The sequence below is a fragment of the Vulpes lagopus genome, chromosome 3 (genome assembly GCF_018345385.1).
Source record: "Vulpes lagopus strain Blue_001 chromosome 3, ASM1834538v1, whole genome shotgun sequence".
NCBI classification, from domain to species: domain Eukaryota; kingdom Metazoa; phylum Chordata; class Mammalia; order Carnivora; family Canidae; genus Vulpes; species Vulpes lagopus.
In genome coordinates this window covers 22,040,420-22,064,150 of record NC_054826.1, presented here as the reverse complement: position 1 = coordinate 22,064,150, position 23,731 = coordinate 22,040,420, and the positions used below count along the sequence as shown (strand labels likewise).

At 39.8% G+C, this 23,731-nt stretch overlaps 1 non-coding gene across 1 annotated transcript; it reads left to right on the top strand.

Moving 5' to 3' along the window:
- Positions 1-12,327: 12,327 nt before the first annotated feature.
- LOC121488521 lies at positions 12,328-12,434 on the top strand. Its single transcript, XR_005987139.1, has one exon. It is a non-coding gene; the product is annotated as a U6 spliceosomal RNA (small nuclear RNA).
- Positions 12,435-23,731: the final 11,297 nt, after the last annotated feature.

Below are 23,731 nucleotides of genomic sequence, written 5' to 3'. Positions count from 1 at the left end.
TTTCAACACAAATGCTGCCTGAGAACAACCAACTTGTTGATGAGGGCAAGAATACAATTCTATTGTACAAAGAGTAAGAGAACTATGTAATCATCATTGGTGGCTGCTACCATTAGGTAAAGGTTGCTGGGAACCTTTAAGTTAGGAATCAGGCTGAAAATACCTGAACACACTCACCAGTGTTACCATAATTAAGAGTGAGACAACTCGACATTATATGCCTCCTCATGTGATCCAGTAAGTACACCGCACCTCCTATGAAGTCTCAAATTTTTTTATTTGAATATTATTGTCTCCTAATTATTTTTTTAAGATTTTATTTATTTATTCATGAGAGACATACAGAAAGAGAGAGGCAGAGACACAGGCAGAGGGAGAAGCAGGCTCCATGCAGGGAGCCCAATATGGGACTCCATCCCAGGACTCCAGGATCATGCCCTGGGCCAAAGGCAGGCACCAAACCGCTGAGCCACCCAGGGAGCCCTATTGTCTCCTAATTAAACATGCAATCTACAGACAGCATGTGAGACTGCCATGGCATGAACTAGATAATTCCATGAAGATGCTATCAGCCAAGTCCAGAGTGAGGGGCATTCAACAGCACCCAGGACTGAGTTTCTTCAGCAGATTAATGGCATCAAGGAAAAAGGGGATGGAGGGGGTGAGAACCTGTTACCGATTGAAGAAAATTTAAAAGACATTTCAACTAAATGTAAATTAGGCCTTCTTTAAACTTTGTTTCTAATAACCCAGCTAGAAAAAAATTTTTCTCAAAAAATTTTTGAGAAAACTGGGATATTTTTAAACAACTTTAGATTTTAGATTATATTAAGGAATTGATGTTATTTTTGTTAGGTATGACAATTGTATTGTGATGATATTTTTAAGCCCTTATCTGTTAGCAAAACATACTGAAGTATTTATAGATCAAATGATATAAAGTTTGGAATTTGCTCCCAGTCCTTGGTCAGAATGGGAAGCAAGTCAAGGCAGGGAGGCAGAGAAAAAATAAAATTCGGCAATTGCTGACAATTGTTGAAGCTGAGTGTTGGATATACTGGAGTTCAGTACTCATTATCTTTGCTTTTATGGATGTTTGAAATTTTCCCAAACAAAAAGATTTTTCTTAAACTCTTGGTCAAGAGGCACCCAGGTGGCTCAGTGGGTTAAGGGTAGACTTTGGGTTTTGGCTCAGGTCATGATCTCAGGATTGTGGAATCAAGCCCCATGTGGGGGTCCACACTCAGCAGAGTCTGCTTATCCCTCTCCCTCTGCTCCTCCTCCCACTCACATGCATTCTTTCTCTACCTCTCTCTCTCTCTTTCTCTCTCAAGTAAATAAGCAAAACCATTAAAAAAAAAACCTCTTGTCACAGAAATGTGACATTTTCAATCATTAATAGCTCTACCCAGAACCTGCCTACCTTATCTTCCCTGCTATGTCTAACAAGTATGTATGTCCTGTACTTGACACACTCAGATGATGCTCTGTTCGTCTTCCATCCTCCTTACTCACTGAGTATCCCAATTCTACTTTGTCTCCAGCACAAGGAAATAAAGGATTGAAGACAGCCCTAAAAATTAATAGGCAACATGCATCAACTGGTTCCACAAGTTAGTGACATCATCAAAGCATTTGACTGAGGGCCAGCCTGGGTTAAGGTAATATTGAGTTAACTTATATCAGATCGAGAAGTGTGTTTGTCAGGACCCTTAATGCGGATGTTCCAGAACAATTACAATATTTAGATATCAAAGCTGAATGAAAAATGAGACATTCCCAAGATTCATAAACTGGATTTACAAACCGTCTCTGGCACCACTGCTTTCTCTATGGACCACATCACAGAAGGATCTGATTAGAAATAGAATACACAGACAGAGTATGTGACGATTTTGCAATCCTCTGATGCTTCGGGGCTAGTAGGCTGGATGTGCAAACAACAACACTATCAAATGATCCCCAAACAACATCTCAAAATCCCTTTATGAAATATTTGGTACTATTGAGAAAAGAAACTTGTGACACAAAGATCAGCTGGAAAGACAGTTTCGCCATTTTAACTGATAAAAACTAACCTCCTGAGAAATGCATCTGAGTCATAGAACACACACACTTCTTGGAGTCAGGCCAACATGCATTCAGATCCCACTTTCCATCCTGCCCCAGGTGTCCATCCGATGGACAGGCCGTTTCACTGTCCAGGCCTCACTCAATTCGTCAAGTGGATATGAGAAGGCCTTTGTAACAAAGCTATTGTGAGGATTAAAGAAAACTTCACACACACACACACACACACACACACACACACACACACACACATAAAAGTGCTTAGTAAAACACATAATGAGGACTAAATTAGTAGTAGCTATTACAGTTACATGAGTTGGATTGATGAAATACTCTAGCCATTTTAGAAGGGAGGCTCTAAAATGACTTTGCCACAATGCTAGGAAAAGGGAATTCAACAAACCATTTTAAAGACTATTTCAGGGGCGCCTGGGTGGCTCAGCTGGTTAAGCAGCTGCCCTCAGCTGATGACCCAGGGCTCCTGGGATCAAGCACCACACCAGGCTCCTTGCTCATCCAGGAGCCTGCTTCTCCCTCTCCCTCTGCCTCTGCCTGCCACTCCCCCTGCTTGTGCTCTCTCTCAGTCAAATAAATAAATAAAATCTTTTTAAAATAAATAAATAAAGACAATTTATGGATCATTTATCAATGCTGAATACATGCTTCTCTGATGTGGTAGATCTCTAACTCAACTTACAAAAGCCAAAATTACATTATTGAAAATGCCTTGGGTGAAAAGAACAGTTGGTCAGTGGAAATTTCAGTTCTCTATTTCCTACTATCACTCATGAAATTTCCATTGGTCTGTTTGCCACATCACTTTGCTTCTCAATTCCTGCCCAGCCTGGTGTGCAGTTCCCATGGCTATGCCCACCTTGTGTGCTCATCCATTATCTTACCCCTAAAATTTCCTTCTGTCATGTAAATATTTGATTATCCATTTTTATAAGAAAGCTTCAAAAATGTATCAGTAAAGTCATTTCTAATGTGTGATCATTTCAGTAGGCATATTGCTCTGCAAATCTACCATTTACAGAACACGCTCATTGTGGAATCATGCCTTCAGTTAGCTGCTGCTTCTTTGGCCTTTGCTGAAAACTTTGTATACGTTCGTAGTAATAATAATAACGGCTAATATTTATTGAGCACTCACCATGTTCTAGTAACACTGCTAAGTCTAAAAATGCATTAAAAAGCATAATCCTAAGAACACCTCTCTAAAGAAAGCACTATTATTATGCCCATTGTATAACATGGGAACTGAGATTTAGAAAAGTTCGATTACTTTCTGGAGTTCACACAGCTACCACAAGAAAGACCTGAAATAAGAGCTCAGTAAGTCAGATCTAGAATTCTTCCTATTATTTCTATCACCTATTAGTATTTAGGATTCTGTCTTGGTAGTTACCGTATAAACTCTTACTATTATTTTTCAAATAAAAAAATACAAGCCTCAAACCAGTAAAGATCATGTCTCATTCATTTGTGTGTCCCTAGTGCTTTCACCTAGACCCTGGCACATAGATAGACAACCTTTGATGAATGAATAAATCAACTGATTTCACTCAAAAATGAAAAATTTTAGTAAAGTTGAATTTTGCTTTATTTTGTTTTGTATTTACTGTAAGGTCTAATCTCTCTCTTTTTTAAAAAGTTTTTATTTAAATTCCAGTTAGTTAACATGCATTGTAATATGAACTGCAGGTGTACAATATAGTGATTCAGCCCTTCCATACAACACCAGGGACTCCACAAGCGCCCTCCTTCACCCGCATCACCTGTTTCACCCATCCCCCCACCACTTCCTCTCTGGTAACCATGAATTGTCCATAGTTAAAACTCTGCTTATTGCCCTTCTCTCTCTTTTTTTTTCCTCCTTTGCTCATTTATTTTGTTTCTTAAATTTCACATATAAGTGAAATTATATGGTATTTGTCTTTCTCTGACTGGTATATAATGAGATATATATATAATGGAATATTACATGGCCATAAAAAAGGAACAAAATCTTGCCATTTGCAAGAACACAGAGCTAGAGAGTATCATGCTTTATTTTTTTTAGCCAAACCTGAAAATGCTAGTATTTGCCAAAAGACTAACATATTAATTTTTAAAAACATTCTTATCTATTAACTTAATACAAAACCCTTGAGGAGGTGCCTGGCTGGCTCAGTTGGAAAAACATGTGACTCTTGATCATGGGGTCATGAGTTCAAGCCCCACGTTGGGTGCAGAGATTACTTAAATAAAACTACAAAAAAATTTTAAGACCCTGAGAACTTTACATGAGCAATAATTAGTAGCCTAGTATTTTTTAGGTTTTTCAAAGTCAACTCCGTTGCCCCGTCACAGATCTCTGTTCTACCAAAATCCAGCTCTCCGCCTATTCTATGTAGTCTGAGTAACCCAACATAACTAGAGAAAAGCAAACCACCATTCAATAGGCCTCATATAGCACTTATTTCCAGTTACCTACAAAGGTCCCCTGATACTATCTGGCAATTCTCATTTCCCTAGTCCACTCATTGTTCCCCTGTCCTAGAAATCTAGTTCACACATCTCTGACTGAACTATAAACACCTCTTCTCAGTTCTGGGGCTTAGTTCCAAATTCACTGAGAAAATACAAGCCATCAGAAGAGTACCTTCCACATATTTCCCCAGCACTTCTACTCCTCTACCTCCCCTGCCTTCCTGCCTTTTGGAAATGGTGAACTGCCCATGATCCCATCAGGGCCAACTCCTCCACTTGTACATGGTTCCCCATCTGCTTTCATTTAAATCAAGGTTATGGCTTCTATAGTTCTCCGACTCTCTTCTGAATCATCAATTTTACTCTCTACTGGATCAGCAGCATTGTTTTCTTCTTGAGATATTTTCTTCCCTTAGCTTATGAGACATCACTCCCTCTTGGTTCTTTTCCTTCCATAGGGGCTGTTCTTACTTGGTCTCTTTTGATGATTGTTTCTTATCTTTCAAAACTTTAAGTGCTGGAGTACTAAGCCCTCTTCAGTTCTCTATCTTTAGTCATCCCTAGGCTAGCTCAAGTGTATAAATTCCATATATGCCTTCATGACAACCCCAGTCTCTCCCTGCATTCTTGTCTCTTATACATAATATTTCCACTTGGATGATTAAAGGTGTCTCAAATTTAATATATCCAAAGCTGAACTCTTGATTTCTAATCCTAAAATCTACTCCTCTCCAAATAATCCCCATTCCAATGAATTGAAATTCCATCTTTCTTCTCGGTCAGGATAAAAACCTTGGAGCAACCCTTGATTCTTTTCAACCCATAACTATCCATTCTAATAGCAAATCCTGTTGGCACTATGTCAACAATAAATACAAAATGTGATGACTGCTCACCTCCACTTGCTCACATACTAACTAGAACAACTGACATTTTACTTAGAGATTATTAGCTTCCCAACTGGTATCCCTGCCTCAACCCTCAACCCTCAACTCAATCTTAATCTGTTCTCAACAGAACAGCAGAGTGACTTTTTAGAAATGTAAGTCATCTTTTCCTCTTTCCTTCCCTTTTCATTCCTTACCTTTCCTTCTCTAAAAACTGGGTTCTACCACCATTAGGAGAAGCCGAACAAGGCAAGCATCCTCCTGATTGGGGGAGTGGTGGTGGCCCAGAGTAGGGCATCATAGTCTTGGGTGGAGTAAGTAGAGTGTCCCCACAGGAAGGAGAGCATCCTTAGAGAACAGTGGCCCAGGATAGGGAGTTACAGCTCAGAGTACAGAGAGGACCAGCACAAAGAGTCCAGCAAGTGATGTCAGAGCCCAAACAGGGTAATAAGGAAATCTGTGCAATAGGGTGGTCTGATGTAGGGTGTCCAATGGAGGGGTGTCCTGTGAAAGATGAAGGAGCATACATGGGTATATGGAACCAACAGGTATAAGGCTCAAGAGTTCAAACAGAGAAGAGGACCTTCACAAGGGAGCATGGCCAGGGAGTATCAGAATCCAAGTGAGGTAAGAAGTATATCCATACTATTAATACTGTCTGGACCCTGGAGTGTGTCTATATGGGTAAAGGGCCAGGTTGCAAAAGTCAAGACCTAAGCAAGATGAAGAAGATGTCCATGTATGGGGGCAGCCCAGCAAGGACAAATAAGAATCTGAGAAGAGGTTTCCATGCAGAAAGGCAGCTGGATGCAGGTGTCAAAGCCCAAGCAGAACAAGGATCTACACAAGAGGGTCAATGGACATGACATATTGGAGCTCCAGGGTAGTAACAAGAGCATCTACCAGAGAGGGTGCAACAGTAGCGTTAGAAATCTGGATACCTCAACAGGGGGGTTGGCCAAATAAGTAAATATATTTAGGATAATGGGAGCAAATTTTTTTGCTTTTGAGTTATAAATAAAGAAAGAGAAAAAACAGAATCAGAATGGAATTAATAAATATTGGTATGAACTTATGGCTTTCAATATAGAGAAATAAATATAATTATAAATAGATATGTGTGTGGTTGTGTGTATATGTATGTGGGTGTGTAGCTGGATTTTTTAAAAGTTAAATTCGACAATAAACTATTTACAAAGAACAGATCAAAAACATAAGGGCACAGAAAAGCTGAAAGTAAAACTATCAAAAAAGATACACCACACAAAACTAAACTAACAAAGAAATCAAGAGCCAAATTTCGAAGAACTTTATATGACATACCAAGGACTCCGAATCTAACCACCATCATGGGTTGGGTAATAGATATAATCTGGTTCACAAGCAAGACAGGTTTGTGGGTGAGAAATTCAGTACCAGTGGCAACTGGGTCACCCAAAGAGTGCTAAAATTGAAGTAACTGTAACACTTTAATGAAAGGAGTATAAGTCATCCAACTGTGAGTTTTGAGTGAATTTTTTGTCTGAAGGAGGCCAGTAGACTGTTCATGCAATCTAGCACAAGGTGACATTCACTTGGTAAATGCAGCAGACCCACAATCTGTTTCTCAGAAACACTATTTTAACAGTATCCTAGAGTTTATCAGACTCAGGAAAAACTACTCTGACAAAGCTCACAAAAGCACGGTTTATAAAACCAGCATGCTGATTCACTAACATTTAATGAAAAAAAAAAAAAACACTTATAGGTCAGGCTGGCCAGCCTAGTGTCTTCCTGTACCTACATTACAAGCCATACCAGAAGATGATCACATCAACTTGGAATTTTATGTGGTTTTCCTCTGCTCCTTTCTCTCCATCTTCCTTTTCTGCCCTTCTTTGCCTTGTACCGTGTGCAGAGAGCCTAGCCCCAGTGATCCGCATGTACACCCCTACCCTCCTTGCCAGAGGCTTCAGTTGGGTTCAGCTCCTGAGAGGCACCTGCAGGAAATTAGAGAGTAAGAAAAGAGAAAAGTTGGGATGTTTCTTCCTTAGTCTTTCCTTGTTTGGTTCCACTTCTCATGGAAGAACCCTCATCCCTCAAGAGCACTGGGAACCTCATCATTTATGCTCCAGCTCCACTGACTGGGCCCTGAGCCTGGAAACACAACCCTTTGTATCTTTAGCCTCCACATAGGTAACAGTTTCCAGTTGTTGCTGGTCTCTATGGACCACCTCAGGGTCCTCAGTTCATTCCCCCAACCTGTGCACACCCCTGTACATCTCTTCATTAGAATAATCTGGGCTGACTTGCATTTCCTGCAATTTGAATGAGTAATACAGTATTTGTGAAAAACCAAACATTTTCATATTCTACTTTGGGTGACCAACCATCTCAACTTGCACAGGACCGAGGTGGGATTCAGGACTTGTTGTTTTCCTGTTAGGATGAGTTGGTCACCCTAATTGGATAGTCAGGTCCACCTGACTTGTACATATCTTCTTACCATACCTATCTGGCTACTTCTTTAATTTTTTCTTGAAATCTGTTCATTGTATTACTTATCATTTTTATTTTTTCAAGATATTATTTATTTATTTATCAGAGACACCAGAGAGAGGCAGAGACCTAGGCATGCTCTCTGTGGGGACCCTGGGTGTAACTCAATCCCAGGACCCCAGGATCATGCCCTGATCCAAAGGCAGATGCTCAACCACTGAGCCCTCAAGCATCCCATTACTTTACTTTTAAAAGGAATTTTAGGGCAGCCCCAGTGGCCCAGTGGTTTAGCACCACCTTCAGTCCAGGGCGTGATCCTGGAGACCCGGGATCGAGTCCCACATCGGGCTCCCTGCGTGGAGCCTGCTTCTCCCTCTGCCTCTGTCTCTGCCTCTCTCTCTCTCTCTCTCTGTGTGTGTGTGTCTCATGAATAAATAAAATATTTTTTAAAAAAGAATGAAAAAAATGAATTTTAAATCACTACTTTATTTTTTTAAGATTTTATTCATTGGGGATCCCTGGGTGGCTCAGTGGTTTAGCGCTTGCCTTCAGCCCAGGGCGCAATCCTGGAGTCCTGGGATGGAGTCCCGCGTTGTGGTCCTGCATGGAGCCTGCTTCTGCCTCCTCCTGTGTCTCTGCCTCTCTCTCTCTCTCTCTCTCTCTCTCTCTCTCTCTCTCTCTGTGTGTGTGTGTGTCTATCATGAATAAATAAATAAATCTTTAAAAAAAAAAACTCTCTTCTTTAAAAAAGATTTTATTTATTTATTCATGAAAGACAGAGAGACAAAGGCAGAGACACCGACAGAGGTAGAAGCAGGCTCCATGCAGGAAGCCCGATGTGGAACCCGATCCCAGGATTCAGAGATCACACCCTGAACCAAAGGCAGACACACTCAACCACTTGAGCCACCCACGCGTCCCTAAATCACTACTTTAAATAGAAAACTAATATAACTTGCCTTTGATTGATTAAACAGAACATACTATAGAAACCAGAATAAATGGAAATTAAGTAATAATATTAAATTTAACCAGAAATTATTATTTGCTAAGGGACCTGAGCATGAGTCCTGATCTCTCTATGTTTAAAAGGGAGATTGGTATTAAAGACACACTGGTCCCAAAATGAAACTTTCTGCTTAACATATTAAAATGTCTGTAGAAAATTTTAAGTGGATCACATTTTCACCATTTGAGTCTATGTTATTTAAGGACATGCATGTATTACCTACATCATCTTGTCTCTACCCTGTGGTATGTGCTCCATCCTCAGGGAAACATGGGGTAGGAGATGGTCAAACACCTAAGGTCAAAATCAGACTCTACCACTCTGCTGTCCCAATATCCACAGTCAATGTAATCAGCTGACTGGGTGCTTACACTGGCCTAACAGAGCATACTTTCCCCCTGGACAGTGCTGGGATGGGCAGCATCACCAGATGCTTCTGACTTTATTTCTATGAGTCCAAGTCCTATTCTAATGGACAAACCATTTCCTTTGGATACAGCAATCCTTTTACCAGGAAATAGCCAAATCCTTTAAACCAGGGACAGTTGGTCTCGTTAGAATAACCTTGTAAAATCTCTAATCTGATAGAATATGTGTTTATTACACATTTTAAAGCAAAGAATACAATCTTATTTCTTTCCATTTTGTGTTTTTAGAAGGTCACTTAATATTACATCTGTGTTCTACCTGTAAATACAAAATACTCTTGGCAACTTGTTGGAGTAGGTGTGGGTAGGTATACGTGCAGTGACCAGGTCTAGTGTCATAGAAGAGGTGACATTAGAGCTCAGGCTACAAAGACTAATTTGCTTTCTTTAGATGGAGAGAGAGAACAAAGTTAATTTAGGCAGAAGGAGCAGCATGTACAAAGGCACAGAATAATGAAAAAATAAAATATATGCAGGAATTGAAAGTAGTTAAATATGGTCTGGGACACCTAACTCTGGGAAATGAACAAGGGGTAGTGGAAGGGGAGGTGGGCGGGGGGTTGGGGTGACTGGGTGATGAGCACTGAGGGGGGCACTTGGCGGCATGAGCACTGGGTGTTATGCTATATGTTGGCAAATTGAACTCCAATTAAAAAATTTTTTTAAAATATGGTCTGGGAATGGACTATCAGAGGATGTAGTTCCTGAATAAATAAAAGAACCCAACATTTATATAATAGGCATATAGGTAAAAGACATTAGGATTTAAAGCCAGATTTTTGCTATCATCTCAGCTTCAGAAATTACTTTTTGTATTAACTTCAGCAAATTCTTAACATTATAAGCCTCCATTTCCTCACCTGTAAAATAGGAAATAATAATTCTACCTGTTTCATAGAATTATTATGAGGATTAAATTTAATAAAATCCTTAGACCAAATGTTCTCAACTAGGGGCAATTTCATCCCCCTAGACACGTTTAGCAATTTCTGAAGATATTTTTTATTTACCACACCTAGGAGAAGATGAGAGGCTGCTACTGGCAAGTAGTAGATAAAGATCAGAGATGCTGCTTAATATCCTACAATACACAGGACAGCTCCCCAACAACAAAGGCTTTTTTGGACTAATGTATTAAAGATGCTGAGGTTGAGAAACCCTGGCTTAACCTAATACCTAGCTTGCAGTATGCAGTCAATAAATACGGTACAGAAACAAGAGGAGGAAGAGAAGAAGGGACGATATTGTACAAAGGAGATGAGTTCGCTGCGGCTGCCTTCTTGTTAGATAAATGTCAAACTATCATGAGCAGCTGTCATCAAATATACCCCTAGTCCCAGTCACCAGCTGTCTTTCTTCATGGACAATTGGTCGTGGGGTGACTAGATAAGAATTATAGACTGCTGGGCCCTGGTCAATCACCTGACCACAGTGAAGTTTTATAAAACAGAGAGTGACCAAACCTCCCTATAAATGAGCCACATGGCCACCATCTCCCATCCAATGAGCAAGTATCTCAGGCCTGAGAACAACAAATGGCAAGACCTAGTAACCAAGGTCGGCAGTTCATTCTGTCCACTAGCCTTGAAATAGCAAATTATCACAACTCAGTTCTGATGGACCACACATGTATTTAAAAGGAACCTCAGTACACTATTTAAACAGGTCTTGCATATAAAACCTGCGAAGCCAAAAGACTTCTGATGATCCTTCAATCAGACGATGGAGTGGCAAAGCTAAGAGTGGCTGGGGACCGGAACAGAAGATGCCCTGATGAGTACATAGTCTCAGTGATAGTGAAGCCTTTTTCAAACTGAGCTTCAGCTAACCACACTTTGGCAGAACAAAATACAGAAGCAAGGCTCTGCCAACAGAGTCTCGAGCCACAAACCAGAGAGCAATCTTCATGTATACATGATGTGGAAAGAACTGCTTGTCAGATGTTGGTTTTTCTCAGCCACAGCACACATGCGGTGGTATCATCTTCAAATTAGGAAGGACAATTTGATTCTTTGACTACCCAGGCATGCGGGGAACTAATGAAGGATAATGCCCTATGTTGACAAGTTAATGTCTCAGCAGGGAAGGCCAATTAGGAAATGTGTCAGTTAGGGTGCTGCCTATACTTCCAGAATCAATTCAAACAATGTCTTTGTTTGAACTGACATCTCAGGATAATGGATAAAATACTGAGGCTCTGGAGTCGGATGGAATTGGGTTTGAATACAAACTCTGCCATTCACTGACTATGCAATCTAGGAAAAGCTATTGAACCTCTCCAGGTACCCATTTCCTTAATAGTAATAATAGCACTAATGGGGATGGGGGATGATAATACTGGCAACTTTGTGGAGTCGCAGTGAGCCTTAAATGTGACACTTCAGGTGTAATTTCTACCATCACCCCTAGCAGAGTAACTCTTTGGTAAATACCGGTTGTCTTGTGGCCATCATGATCCATCAAAGAAATCACTTACCTTTTCTTCGCATCTCCTGAAATATTTTCTATATTTCAGCAAAAGGACACAGGTCCTGTCAATCATATTACATGATGATAACTGTAAGTTGGGAGACAGGGGTCCATGTACACCACATAGAGAAGCATAAACCAAAACTGTGACCTGTGAATTTGTTCATGATTCTTCCTAGACGTGGACATGGCCTTTCTTCAGTTTTGATGTATCTATTCAAATGTACATCCTTTTCTTTTTCACATTCATATTGCCACCATTTGGGGAAGAATACATACTTCCTTTGAATAATTTCTTCCTCACACTCTTTTCTTTCTTTGCTGTGACGCTTGCCAACCATTGTAGAAACCTTCAGGTACTGGCAGCAACAGAAGTTCCTCTGGGAGAAGTTTGCTGTCACTCACTGTAATCATTCAATCTCAGGAACTCTACTGCGAAAACAAAAACATCTTTTTCTGAAATTCAGAAGAAGCTAAGCTATCTAATCATCACACATTAGAACATAAGTGCCTCGTACTCGCTTTGGCAGCATATATACTAAAATCGGAATGATACAGAGAAGACTAGCATGGCCCCTGAGTGAGAACATAAGTGCCTCAACTGAACTTTAAAAGACAGTCTTCCCCCTAAACAAATACTTGGTAAATATAAGTAAGTTTCATAGATAAAGGCAGAGTTAGTAATAAGTTAGAATACTGGAATGGAATGAGAAAAAAAAAAGGAAAGAAATCCAAACTTAATTAAATTGACATTGTCCATGATTGTTTTGTGACTTGGGATATATCAATCTTCACTGGTAAGTGAAATGTGATTAGAAATGTCAAGAATGCTAATATTTTTTTGAGGGCTTACTATTTGCAAGGCACCATTTTAATCTTTTATATATTGTCCCAACAATCCAATAAGGTGGAAATTATGGCACCCTCATTTTCTAAGATGAGGGAAAGGATGTTTAGAGAGGTGAAGTCCTAAGATTACACAGCTAAGAAGGGGCAGATCTGGGGTAAACTCAAGCAGTAAGAATCTAGAGGCTTCTCTTTCAACTCCTACACTTCAATGGCTCTAAATGAAAGAAAATGAATATTGCCTATCAAACCACTTAAAATCTAGGCAATAACCCATTTCATGAAGTAACACCATGAAATGATTACTCTCATCATGTAACAATTTAAATGGTTTTGCTTCCAACCAAAGATCAATGCTGTATTTTAAGGAGAGGAAAGAGAGTTTTTTAATTCAGTAGGTTTGGACAGTTAGCCCACAAAACATTCAGAATTTGGTGATTATTCTTAATGAGTATTTTTTTTCTTTCAAGAGCTTAATATTTTTACCAAAAAGGAAGATGAAATTTTCTCCAAGTACTCTAACAACTATAAAGGGCTGTCTTAAATTTTTCTAATTTTTCATAGCCTTATTCTATTTAATTCACAAATTTCCCCCTTGCTTTCCCTTCAGTGAATAAACCATGAACCCAATCTTTTCCTAATTGGCTCACAAGCACCATCTAGTGAAGAAGCAGAATAATTACAGAACAGTTCCTGCTGATGATCACGATTTAATCTGTACTAATTAAGCCTAAATGAGCACCATTTTACCTCTGTTCTAAAACAGAATGAGATTTGTTAAGTGTAAACATCATAGCTAAGGTTAAAAATATGCATTACAAGTTTTGTTGTTTTGAATTTTTAGAAATTGAGAATTAGCTTTCTTTTTTTTTTTTAGGATTTTATTTATTCATGAGAGACTGAGAGACAAACAGAGAGAGACAGAGAGGCAGACACAGGCAGAGAAGCAGGCTCCATGCAGGGAGCCCAATGTGGGACTCTATCAGGGGTTCCCAGGATGAGGCCCTGGGCCAAAGGTGGCGTTAAACCACTGAGCCACCGGGCTGCCCCTTGCTTTCTATTTCAATTCCCATTAGCCTTCCTACTACCAAAGACTATAGGTCTTCAGCCAGCATTTCACTGTACTGATATCCCAGGGTGGTGGTTTTGATATTTCATTTTCTATATTCGTGCACTACTTTTTTCCTCCCTGTTTTCATTTATCACACTAAAATGACTTTTTTTTTTTTTTAATTCATGAGAGACACACAGAGAGGCATAGACATAGGCAGAGGGAGAAGCAGGCTCCTCACAGGAAGCCTAATGTGGAACTTGATCCCAGGACCTCAGGATCACAACCTGAGCAAAAGGCAGACACTCAACCACTGAGCTACCCAGAGACCCCTAAAATGCCTTTTTAAAATATCTTCACCTAACCATTATCAAGGACAACCCCTGCCCTCAAGAAGCTTACCATCCAGCAAACAGACTTTAGGGAAATAAGGTATTACAGATGTTATGATAGAGTCTATGAGCACATAGACTATGTTAATTAGGACAGCGGCATTTTCCATAGTGGCTGGTCAATGGTGTCAATTATTACAGAGATGTCCAAGAAAATGAGTTCTGAGATTTACATTGGGTAATAAGGAGATTGCTATTGACTTTTAAGAGAGTGACTTTAGCTAAATAATTAGGGTAGGAGCCAACAACAAAAGTTTCTGAGGAGTGAAGAGGGTGTGGGCACAAGTAAACCACCCATTTGAGAGCTTGGATTGGTAAAGAAAATAGCTTTTAAGTAGAGAAGATAAACGAATGTCATATCAATGTCTTCTTGTTTCATTTTTCTTTTCTTAGTTCTCTTGTTTTAGAAAACCTTGATAATGTTCCACGATTTAGAGCAGATAAACAAAACTATAATTAAAACCCAAGAGCATATTGGTTAGTCTCCTTAGACTATTATAGAGCTTCAGTTATGCTCTGCCTCTAATAATCAATACATTTTTATATTTAATTTTAATTTTACATTTATTATATAAACAAGTATAGAAAGACAAGTTTATGGGTAACATAGAGGAAGTAGAATGTGGTTTAGCAGAAGTATTAGGCTAGTAAAAAGAAGAAAGGAGTCTAAACTATGAGAAACTGCAGAATGAAAGACAACTTTCTGCAAAAACTCAATAAGCTCTGCTATAAAGAAGCAACCACTGTAGGGAACATGGACCATCAGAAGAAAAGGAAGATCTTAGACAATAGCAAAGAGAGGACCAGAAATAGAGGCAGGATGGAGATTGTGTGTGGATATGAATAGCCACACCATTAAAAAAGAAGAAAGGAAGAAAAAGAAAACTCAGGAGCAGTCCTGCCCTTAAAAGCAAGTAGGCCATGTCCTAGGAGTGAAGCATAGGATCCTTCTCACGGGACCACACCCAAACAACAGAGTCTGTATTTCCAAAAGGTGAAGAAGCTTTCCAGAAAAATCAGAAGGCTAAACACATGCGTGACGTACATTAAACTGTATTTCTTTGCTTCTTTGTTTATCATCCCAAGAGTTCACAAATTACCAGTAGTTCACAAATTACCAAAGTGTTGTTATCTAAAAGCTAGTTGGCAAATCAGTTCTATGACAACATAGTATTGTGGTTCAGAGTAGAGCCAGACTGCCCAGGTCCAAATTCTGACCCTGTCACCTACTTAATTCATTGGACTCTGAGATTCTACATCTGTAAAATGGGGCACCTACTCAAAGGATTGTTCTTTTTTTTTTAAGATTTTATTCAGTTATTCATGAGAGATGCACAGAGAGAGGCAGAGACACAGGCAGAGGAAGGAGCAGGCTCCCTGCTGGGAGCCTGATGCAGAACTCCATCTGAGGACCCTGGGATCACAACCTGAGCCAAAGGCAGATGCTGAACCACCGAGCCACCCAGGTGCCCCAAGGATTGTCCTGCTGTGATTAATGAATTATCACATTGAGAGTTTTTACAGTCATGCCTGGCACATAGTGAGTATTCAACAAAGATTAGTTATTATTATAATTAGCATGCTGATAGGAATAGGAGACAGTAAGTAGTTCCTAAAATAGGAGGATCATAGAGCTGTGATTCTGGAAGAGGCCAGGAGAGAAATATATCACCAGGCATTTGGTAAATATATAGGCATACCTTTCTAAATACTTTAGAGAAGACTTTCCTCTAGGGGTTTAACAGAGCACATTTAAATTCCAAAGAGCACAAGAAGCTAAATAAATAAATAAATAAATAAATGCTGAATTACATTTTTAAATTCAGTGACCAGATAACAGTAGGAAATGCTATATATTATACCCTTTCTTCTTGGAGCTTTACAATGAATGTTGTCAGTCCCTGTAATTAGAAAAATGCCATTGAATTTTGTTTAATCCATCACTTTTGTGACCATTGAAACCATTTTTCTTTTACCTGTCATTAGCACCACATTTTGAGAAATGTTTATCCCGGTCAATTACTTCCCAGATATTCTAAATTGAAGAATAAGCAGCAATTATCCCTAAGGAAATAAAAGTAGAAGCTTTTGATTTCACAACCCTCAGAGGATTATAAAAACGCTATTCATAAATTGAATATTGGCTAAATCATGATTGCCATTCTTGCTCAACCCATTCAGAGTCAGAATAGCAATGTTAAAATAAAACATAAAGCTCCAACACTTCCTTTTTTCTGCTCATGTTCGTAAACCCACTACAAATGATTTTCTGTTTAATTATTACATATTTTAATGAAGATAAATGTGAGAACTGCAAAGCTTATTAAAGCATTATAGTTCTGACTTAACTATGGTGATCATTTTGCTGTGTATACAAATATTAAATCCCTCTGCTGTACACCTGAAAATAATATAATGTTGTATGTCAGTTGTACCCTCAATTAAAATAAAGCGTTACAGTTCTTCCTTAATAAAGAAGCTTTTAACTATTATTGCATGGAAAAACAGAAATAATATTTATGACAGGAGCCCAGTGATGTTTTTACAATCCATGCTAGTACTCATGGGAACTCTTATTAGTTTTCTTGCTTCTGAAAAGGTCTTTATCCAGGGGTAAGAATTTAAATGGATGAGGCATTGTGAGGGAGACCACATGCCCTAGTAAGTCTTAGCTTAGCTTCAGCATAGCACTTTTTTTTTAAGATTTTATTTATTTATCCATGAAAGACACAGAAAGAGAGGCAGAGACATGGGCAGAGGGAGAAGCAGGCTCCCTGCAAGGAGCCCGTTGTGGGACTCGATCCCAGTACCCCGGGATCACGACCTGAGCCAAAGGCAGACGCTCAACCTCTGAGCCACCCAGGCATCCCCGGCATAGCACTTTTAACTTTGATTTCCCCTTTTGAAACATCTCATAGAGCTTTTAGAATGCCATGGGCCTACTCTCTTGCCTACAATACTAGTAAAACACCCAGTCCAGGGCAAAAATGTCTAAAGTAAGAAGGTAAAAGAGAAGGTCACTTGTTCAGAATCCCAGTTCATCCATCCATTCATTCATTTCTTTAAGAAAAATGTATTGAACACATTCCACGCACCAGAGTATATTTTGTATAAGTATTGAGAGTATTGAGAGTGCTACTGTGGGCAAAAATAAACAGGATCTCTATCTCCTTGGGGCTAAAATCCCAGGTGATACAAATATAATTACATGGAAAAAAGTTGAGTTGAAATTGCTCTGAAGAGGGTATTGGGTTCTATGAGCACCTTTCCTAAAATAGACTTACTCAGGGGGTTCCAGGACACTTCCCTAAGAAAGTATTAAGGGAGTTGAGAACTGAAGGAAGAGAAGTAGTTAACTGGATGACAAAAGAAGAGGAGAGACTTGCAGACAGATGTGAATGTGTGGGCAAGGCCCTCTGGCAAGCCAGGGCCAGTTCCTCTCAGCCGCTTCCTAGGAGAGCAACTAACAAACTAACCCTGGCTTCATGGTGAATGACGGAGAGTAGTGTCATGTGTCCAGGGACAGTTGCACATTCGCCCTTGGAGACGGAAATTCCTAGCTTAGAAGAAAAAAAAATCGTTATTTAAATAATGTTGAAGTTTCAAGTACCAGGACAGACTGAGAAGAAAGACATCCTGGGGTAAACAGGGTTTCTGTCTGCCAACTCACGCCACCTAGAAGAATGACCACCCGTACTCACACAAGGGGAATAGAAATAATGAAAAGTAAGAAGAAGGAATTTAAGGAAAAGCGGAAAGGAGACATTGTCAGAACTAAGTCAATGCATATTTTTTCCTTAAAAAAATAATAATAAAAGGAGAAGAAGGAACAAAGTCTGTTATTAATGCTTTGTCATAGCTGTTTCAATCTTCCATTGCTGTATAACAAACCACCCCCTAACTACAAGCTGTTATTCCACAGAATTCTGTTTATTAGGAATCCTGGCAGGGTTCAGCTGGTGATTCTCCTGTTACATGGATATGGCTCATGCAGCTGCCTTCAGCTGCTAAATCCAAGACAACCCCTAATCCTCCAAGACTCTCTCCAGATTGCCTCTCATGATTCAGCCCAAGGTTCCTTAACACATGACCACAAGTTCCCAAAAAGGAACTTCCCACAAGGCCCAGCCACAATGCACAAGCACTTGTCAAGCCTCTGTCTACATGCCACTTGTTAATGCCCATTGGTCAAAGCAAAGCACATGCAGCCGAGAGTCAAAGAAGGATTGATTCACAAGCGCAAAAACAAGAGCTCTTGGGATTTCTAAAAATGGTGTCAATCTTTCTCTGTACGTGTGCATATTCTATAACCAAAAAAATCATTAAAATTTGTAGCCTGCTCTTTTTATCACACCTGCACACATTCTCTCCACACACCTCCACCCTATGCCAAAAAAGAAGATAGGTTTTCCAAGTGCTTTAATCCCTCATGGCACTAAACTGTGCTCTTTGGAAAAAGCATTAATCTATATGAAAGAGAATCATTTACCGAATTCATCATTCAAATCATTTGCAAAGTTGGTGAAAAGTGAGTCAACTAATTTTGATATTTGTTGGGAGAAATGGTTGAAATAATTAAATGAGATTTTTTAAAGATTTTATTTATTTATTTATTCATGAGAGACACAGAGAGAGGCAGAGACTTATAGGCAGAGGGAGAAGCAGGCAGTTACATTAGCATCATGACGTGTCGTGAGGGGACTGTATCAGTCAGGTTTCAGTCAGGGAAGCAGAAACACTATGAGTGATAGGAAAGAAGTTTACTACGAATGCACCTTGACACAATTGTGGATGCTGGAGAAAAAATGAAAGCCTATGAAAGGCCATTGGCTCTGCTTCTGTTCGTGGGCTGAAGTGATCATCAGTGAGCAGGGTTGACAGCCCAACATGAAGTGGGAGAAAGTGAGGACAAACTGGAACCCTATCTGTCTCACACTTAATAACACAGGTGACTTGCAGAAGCTGGTACTCTTGCCTGAGTCCAAGCACATGGGCTTTGCCCAGAAAGCTAAGAAACTGAAGAAAGGGATACAACAAGAGTGAGAGGAGCCGAGGTCCCAGCTGGTATGCCAAGTCAACAAACAGGCCTAGAATCAGTCACACAGGGTTGCAGCAATACCTGGGAGCCCTGAACAAGCCTCCAGAGTGATATGGCTACTGCTTTGCCTCATCTCCCAAATTTCATGCAATTAATCTTGGGGCCAACCTAGAATCAGACAAGGAAAGAAATTCTAGGAACCATACTTCCACATTAGCTAAGCTGACACAAAACCACACTGACTGTGGTCACCACCCATCAGAAACAGGCTTGCTTCTTGCCTGATAGACTGACCTTCTGAGATCAACCCAGAAGGCAAAGAAAGCCCCAGACCTTGGAAAAAGATCGAGAAACTAGTACTACTGTGTTACCACTGCCCAGTTTCAAATGATTTCACTATTTTTTGGTAAACGGAGCCTTCCATAATGCAAAGAACAGAGTCCCTCCTTCACTCATGCTCTGACAAAGATGGGTTAAGGAACAGATTGTGAAAAATACTGGCAATGTTATTTTCTTAGTTTACTTTTGAGAGCAGCGTGAGGAAAGCAAGACTCGTCAGTACAAAAATTGACAAATGACTATTGAAAGGCTGTAGAAAAATTAAAAAAATAATGATGATTGTTCTAAGAATCATGACCCCAAGCCTCCTCCCCACAATACCTGGAAAAGGACAGTCCTTTAGCACCAGAGTTTTCTCTAAAACATTAATAACTATGAATTAAAAATCTGTGTTGTGTTACATATTTGCGGAGAATTACTTCCTTTGAAATGTCTTATTCAGTTAATTTTCACATGCTATCTCCTCCATTCAAAATGCTGGTTCCTATGTGTCTAATCATATCTTATTTCTCTTCCAAAACACTTCTCTGCAAAAGCTCCCCAGAACTCCCTTCTCGTACCAGGCAACAATAATCATTCTCTTCTATGAGCTACCTCCAGAACTTGCAAATCATTTAATTTTTGCACTTCCACCAAAATATAATTTTGCATTTCATACTTCACTGCAAGGGAAGATGCCACATGTATCTATCTGCTCGCTGGCACAGCACATGGCACACAATAAATAATAGTTAGGCTTGTCATTGCCACTTGATCATGTATTTTATAGATAGGAAACCCAATCGAGTCAGTGGTGGGGGAACAGAATTCAAAACATTTCAAACATAAGCAATTTCTCATATCACCTTGTAATCTAGAAAATGACATCAGTGCTACCACTAACTTTTTATGGCATCTTCCAGTTTATTTTTTTTTAATATTTTATTTGTTTATTCATGAGAGACACAGAGAGAGAGGCAGAGACAAAGGCAGAGGGAGAAGCAGGTTCCCTTCAGGGAACCCCATGTGGGACTCAATACCAGGACCCTGGAATCAGGCCCCAAGCAGAAGGCAGATGTTCAACCACTGAGCCACCCAGGCATCCTAGCATCTTCCATTTTAAATCACAACTCCTTACTCCACACTTCCCTTTCAAAAATCTCAAGCCAATGATCTCTGGTTCTTCTTTCCTTTTACATCCCCTCCCTCCATACTTGGAATCTAAAAGAACTAGCATAGTTTGGGTTTCACTCATCTCATGAATGTTCCCTTGGTCTCTCCTCTCGGGATTTTCTTCCCCATCTTCCCCAGGCTGGCCATTTCACCCCTCTTACCCTCTGTTCCATCTGGACGAGCCCTCTAATCACCCAGACTCTGGTACATTGGGAACACCTACTATGCTGAGCTCTACCTGAATGCCCCATGTTGTCCCTTACAGTCTATTCTGATTTCATTCTCAAGTGGTGGCGTGAAAATATTAAATCATGGCACTTTTGAACATAGTTATTACCTTCTTTGTTCAGTGTTGCTCAACTTCCTTCATTTCTGGCAGGGTGAGAAAAAATTATTCCAGAGGAGCAAAAGGCTTATGCATAAAATGGGATTCATGGTATTTATTGAAATGACCAAGCACTTGTAATTTAAGAAGAAAAATAGTTAATTGGCAGAAGATACAGTTCTTGTTGTTCCATCTGCCACAGGGTAATTAGAGGAACATTGTGATGTTTTGTGCTCCAATTTCCCCAGTGAAAATACAATTAATAACATACACAGAAATCACCATTTTTCAAAAATATTTCATCAGTACAAAAAAATTAGATGGGCTATAAATGCTAACTTGTGTTCTCAACAAGACAATAATTATCAAAAGAGCTGTTTGTTGACCTTTCTTTCTTTGTTTTAGATGTGCTCCAACTCTGAATGAATGGTTTAACTTTTTTGGCTATAGATTTAATACCAAAGTACCACTGATAAACTGATAGATTAGATGACAGAGCACTTTATATTCCTCACAGGGCAGAGGCCCAAATGAAAAATCTTCCCCAGAGGTGCCTAGATGGTTGAGCATCTGCCTTTGGCTCAGGTCATGATCCCCGGGTCCTGGGATCTAGTCCTGCATCGTACTCCCCTATGTCTCTGCCTCTCTGTTTCTCTCATTAATAAAAAAAAATAAAATATTTTTTAAAAAGCTTCCCCAAAACAACTCAATATCTAAATTTTTAAAAACAAAGGTCTCTGAAGCTCATATTCACTTGGTCTCGGGAGAAATAATTAAGTGGCTCTTCAGAACTTCTTTGCTTGAAGCATTTTAATCAATTCGTTGTAAATTATTTAAATACAGCATTTACTACTTTCTTTGTAGAAATAACATTAATATTCTGTTCTCGGGATCCCTGGGTGGCTCAGGGGTATAGCGCCTGCCTTCGGCCCAGGGCGTGATCCTGGAGTCCCGGGATGAAGTCCCACATGGGGCTCCCTGCATGGGACCTGCTTCTCCCTTTGCCTGTGTCTCTGCCTCTCTCTCTCTCTCTCTCTCTCTCTCTCTCTCTCTCTCTCTCTCCCCCCCTCTCTTTCATGAATAAATAAATAAAATCTTTTTTAAAAATATTCTGTTCTCATACAAAGGGCTTTAAAAGTTTCACCTCACATATAAATCATGAGAAATGTGCCAAAAATACGTTGAGATTATCATATCCTCCATCTTGTGTATTTCTTCCTTCCCATTTCTATATTGCTTTAAACAATCTTGTAACTTTTTATTTCATTTAGGCCAAAGAGATAATCAGAGAATGTCAGTGTACAAAGATATTAGTAACCAAGACTAAGTAAGAGGAATAATACTTCAGAGGATACCAGACTGGACAGATGAAGACCAGGGACCCAACCCACTCCACCCAAACTTTGCTCACTGCTCTCCACCCCACTTTGCCCCTGAATAAAGATGTGCTCCCATGAGTAGGAGACAGAAATATCCTGAATTAAGGTCCAGTTTCCATCAACAGGAAAAATGGGAGCTCAGGAAAGGAATTCAGTTCAGTTATAAAGATTTTATTTATTTGAGAGAGAGAGAGAGAGAGAGAGAGAGTGCATGAGTGGGGGGCGGGGGAGCAGCAGAGGGAGAGGAAGAAACAGGACATCCCCCTGAGCAGGGAACCCAGTGTGGGGCTTGATCCCAGGACCCTGAAATCCTGACCTGAGCAGAAGGCAGATGCTTAACCGACTGAGCCACCGAGGTGCCCCTTTAGTTCAGTTATAAAAAATAAAGTCATATTTTGGTACATCTGAGTTCGTGGCTTGGGAGGTGAAAATTCACAGCAAAAAGCTTTGGCCTGACTAGCTATCAGGTAGAAGCTGTGAGAGGTCAAAGCAGGCATGGAGATGCAGTAAGTAGAATTCTGGAAGCAAAACCCACAAAGCGTTTTGGAAATTTTGCTCCAAAGGATCCTTGATGCTGCTCCTAAGTAAGAAGCAACCCCAGGATTTAAGCTTTCATGTATGAGGCAAATGGCAGCAGCTGCTTGGAGACAGAATGGGTAGAGGGACAAATCATGACCAGATAAGCAGCAACTTTTGTCTCACTGTGTAAAAACAGTTGTCACTTTTTTCTTCTATGAAATTCACATTTCTTCATGTCATTTTGTAAGTGGTTGGCATCTTCTCGCTTAAATATCAACTGGGTTTTTTAAAAATATATTTAAATGGTTTAGTATGACATGCTTCCTCCCCTCCATAAGTACCATCCTTCCTTTAGCTATTTGTGCTTGACAAACATCCACAGGGCAGTTAAGTGGACCCCCACTGCCAGCCAGGCCTAGGGTGCCATTTGCTATTGTAGGAGGCATTTAAAACTCACAGGATATGAACAGGGTGGTGCCTAACACAAAATGAGTACTCATTAACTAGGAGCTACTATTAACTATTACTCATTGAGCTACTAAAATGAGTAAGAGCAGAGTCTTTCTATTTGGAATTAAAAAAAAAAAAAAAGATTAAGATAAACTTCCAGGCAATGAGTCCTAAAGACGTCCACGTGGAACACACACAAAAATGCACTTTCCTCTCTTCCTCCCTTCACACTGCATGGTAATATACTTATTAAAATGCCTTTAGGTTTAATTTAGCAAAAGGTGAAATGCTCCAGAAATGTAAGCATCACCAAAAGTGATTCATTATGTAGAAAACAGTAACTCTTTTCATAGTGATGCCATCATTCACCTACTTGTCCTATATTCATCATCAAAATCCACCCATTCAGGATGCTTATGCAGACAGC